The 4,211-nt window shown below is 43.2% G+C and overlaps 1 pseudogene; it reads left to right on the forward strand.

Annotated features, from left to right (window-relative positions):
• Positions 1 to 1,262: 1,262 nt before the first annotated feature.
• Positions 1,263 to 2,573, forward strand: LOC144255679 (chorion-specific transcription factor GCMa pseudogene; annotated as a pseudogene).
• Positions 2,574 to 4,211: the final 1,638 nt, after the last annotated feature.

Raw genomic sequence — 4,211 nt, forward strand, 5'->3', positions numbered from 1 at the left:
TTGTAGAAGCCCACCATCTTGCTGGGTCTTCACATGGTTTCTCCTCTCACATCAGCATCTCTGTTGTCTCTGCAAACTTCCTCTGATAAGCACCAGTTACACTGGTTTAGGGTCCATCCTAGTTTCCCCATTTTAACTTAATTCCATCTTTAGAGATTTCATTACTAAATACAGTCATATTCTGTGGTACAGATTAGGATTTTATCACATGAATTTGGGAGGGACATAATTAAGTCAGTAACACGTATCAATAAGACAGAGTTGGAGAGGTAGGCTTCAGCATGAGGGAAGAAAAGAGATGGAGTAGGGTTAACCAGACCTGACTTATTTTTGTTCTTTTTTCCTTCTACCCTTTCTGTCCTGACCTGCAGTTTGTTCAAAGTATTCCTCTGTCTACCAAGTGGTTCGGAGACTAGGAAACTGAGCCATGAAAGTTTCTTGGAAGCACAGAATCCTAGGCTGAGTTTAGGCCTCATGAGGCCAGTTTGGCCATGCTCAAGTTGAGAAATTTTCACCACACCCACCACCAACAGAAGCCCCAAGGGCTCTGCAGCCCCCACAGGGCCCAAGGTCAGCCAGGCTTGATCAGAGGACCAAGGACAAGGACAGAGAGAGCCTGCCTCTCCTTTTCTACCCGAAGACGACCAGGTGGTGGCTGCTCATTGTTGGGCCTCCTCCCAAAGCTCTCCGACACCACTCTGCTGCTCCAGAATGAAGGCCTGTTCGTCACACTGCACCAAGCCTTGGGCAATTTGGGCAAATGAAGAGGACACAGGCTGGATAAATGATAAGAGAATGAAGATCTACAGTGATTGAATCTGCTTGGGCTTACCCTATGAAACAAGAAGGAAGACATCTGTCCTTCTTCACAAGGTTCTTCTCAATGTCCATTTCAGTTACAAGGTCCTCAACGTAAAGAAGGGGAAAGTTCAGAAGCACACCCTAGAATATTCATTACATCGTTGGCTGCTGAGAAGAAACAGGCTGCTTTGACCTATCCTGAGCTGAGAGCATCTAGATTTTGATTGGATTGTTGCCAGAGCTCATTAGCATAGTGTACCCTGACCTGGAATAGGGAACAGAAAAATGACCAGAACTTACTGGGACCTGAGCGGGAGATGAGTTCTTGACAATATTGTCTACCTCTGGATAAGAAGTCAGAAGGCTGATCCTCCTATATCAAGAACCTTTGAGAGCAAATTCTCAAGTTCAAATTGAAGGAAATTGAAGAGAGGAAAACTTGTGGGTGACCTGACTTTATCATGGAACCTGAAGACTTTGATCCTGAAGACAAAGAGGTGTTAAACTGGGACATTAATGACATGAAACTGCCACAGAATGTGAAAAAGACTGACTGGTTCCAGGAGTGGCCGGATTCCTAGGTGAAGCACATCGACAGCTCAGAGGACAGGAAGGCACAGCGACACCTGAGCAGCCGGGCCATGCGCAACACGAACAACCACAACTCTCGCCTCCTCAAGAAGTCCTGTCTGGGTGTGCTGGTGTGCGGCCACAGCTGCTCTACCAAGGAGGGGCGCAAGGTCTACCTGAGACCTGCGATCTGGGACAAGGCCCGGCAGAAGCAGCAGAAGAAAAGTTGTCCCTACTGTAATGGGCCTTTGAAGCTGATTCCTTGCCGTGGCCATGGGGGCTTCCCCGTCACCAACTTCTGGAGACACACTGGATGCTTCATATTCTTCCAGTCAAAGGGAGAGCATGATCATCCAAAGCCAGAAACCAAGTTAGAAGCTGAGGCAAGAAGAGCAATGAAGAAAGTGCATGGGGCACCTGCCTCTGTCTCCCTAAAGCTGAAGGGGAACCCAGGATCCAAGTCTCTTCCAGGTGAAACACAAAGTCAGGGAAGTTTACCTTTAACTTGGTCATTCCAGGAAGGTGTCCAATTGCCTGGCAGTTACAGTGGACATTTAATAGCTAACACTCCCCAGCCGAATTCACTGAATGATTGCTTATCCTTATCCAAGAGTTATGGTTCAGGGGGAACCACTGATCTGGCAGACCCGACTTCCACCTTAGACCCCACTAAGCTGTATGAAAAATGCAGATTTTCCAGTAATAGGATCTACAATAGTGGAGACCTGTTTCAGCCTTCTGCCTCTGGAGTCTACTCAGATTATGACAATCTGCAAGCATGGAATAAAAATGCTGCTTTGGGGAGAAGCCCTCTCAATGACAACTATTGTCCCAATTATCCTTTTCCTCTGATCGGCTGGCCTTGTGACTTCTTTCCTTCCCAGAATTCTTTGGAGAACTTTCCCCAGCAGATTCCCCTGGAACCACCTGCTGCCAAAACTAGCTGCCACCCATTATGGCCAAATCCAGGGGGCGAGCTTTATGAAGAGAAAGTGCCTGTGGATTTCAACAGCTACGTTCCTTCTCTCGCTTACCACCCACCACAGGAAGACCCCTTTCTGTTCGCCTACACCCCCCATCCTCACCAGCAATGCTCCCTGCCAGGCAAGAGCACCAAGTGGGATTTTGAGGAAGAAATGACATATATGGGTTTGGATCATTGCAACAATGAAATGCTTCTAAACCTCTGTCCTTTAAGATGACTTAAATTTTTCCACAATCCCTTCCCTCCTGCAAAAAAAAAAAAAAAAAAAAAAAAAACCCAAAACAAAAACAAAAACAAAACAACTACTTTGAGAAATGGCTGGAAGAATTTCCTTAGGAAGCAGCTTTTAAAACATAACTACAGATAAATGGGAATCACAACAAGTGGTAGGCAAAACATTTTTCATGCAAATAATCTTTTTGCCTCCTCCACCCTAATGTTTCCATCTTCAGTAAGGACTAGAAACTTACCCAGCCTGCTGTGTGAAATGCCCTCTGATCTCCCCACCCCACACTCATTGTTTGGGGCTTTTAGCACCTCTGCTACCTATTGGGTTTCATTGTCACAGACACATATCAAATGGAGCAAAGATGTGAAGAGTCTGCCTGCTTAGGATCTCCTCCATGCCTTCTTTTTCATAACAAAAAATGACAGAACCCAGAAATAGAGGGTAGAAAGAGCTGCAGAAGTATATAAAGATAAATAGTCTAGAATTGATATATTTAATACTTTGTTCAGTAATCAAATTCATTTATAAAATATATATTTTCTAGTTGATTTCTAAGACTTGTCAAGACAAGAAGCATGAACTAACTCCATAAAGGACAGCGAAACTAAAAGGACACGTGAAGAGAATTCCAGTGTTCTCCTACATTACTCACGTCCTTCTCCCTCCTCCTCGCTGACTTCACCTTTTAAAGGGATTAAATAGTACAAGTCCTATTTAAGTTTATTCTTTATGGCACCTAGCTCAGTGCCAAGTTCATAATATGTAAGAACTGTTTGCTTAGAAAAGTATCTTTGGGGACTGGGCATGTTGCTCACTGCTGAGGTGTATTTAGAACGCACAAGTCCTTGGGTTCAATCCTCAGCACCGAAGAATAAGAAAGAAAAGTCTGTACAATTAACATGGTCATGATTGGCTAGCCATATTTGAATGCCAGTTCCTCCCCTTTGCTGAAGTGTGTTAATGCAAACAAATAAGTATTTTTTAAAATAGATGATTTTCTTTATTTGTGACAAACGCACATGATATAAAATTAAAAAAGAAAAAAGAAAAAAAAGATGAGAAATTTAACGAGACAGGGAGAAGGCGGGCAAGCAACTTTTTCTGAGAGAGATGAGGTGTAGTCATGAAAGTGAAGCAGAATGAGAAGTCTTGCAGGGGCTGTGCTGGCATCTTGAGACTCTTCCCATTAAGTTCTGTGAGGTTTATTTCTAAAATTTCTCTCTGCATGTTTATGCATTAGAAATTGCTACCCATGTGAAGGCCATCACATGACATTGAGTACCTATCTCCTTCTCTTACTCATCCTCCTCACGGGTCCATCTTCCGCCTTTGGCTCACTTGGAGAACGGCAATCATCAGCGTGTGCCTCTAAGTCAAATGTATATTCCCCAAAGCTATTGGAAATAGGGTTCTGTCATTGTGATAGTAATTCAACTTATTGTGATGGTCAATTTGTAAATATAAAGTACAAGTGCTATTACTTGCCAAATATGGTTGCATTAAATTGATTGGATGCTGAAACACATATGCAATTAAAATGGAAGTTATATGGAAAAAAATGTTGATGTAGATCCCATTAGAAACATTTAAGATCAGATACATTAAAATATAGTATCTATACCTGTT

This window comes from Urocitellus parryii, chromosome 7 (assembly GCF_045843805.1).
Source record: "Urocitellus parryii isolate mUroPar1 chromosome 7, mUroPar1.hap1, whole genome shotgun sequence".
In the NCBI taxonomy this organism is placed as follows: Eukaryota; Metazoa; Chordata; class Mammalia; order Rodentia; family Sciuridae; genus Urocitellus; species Urocitellus parryii.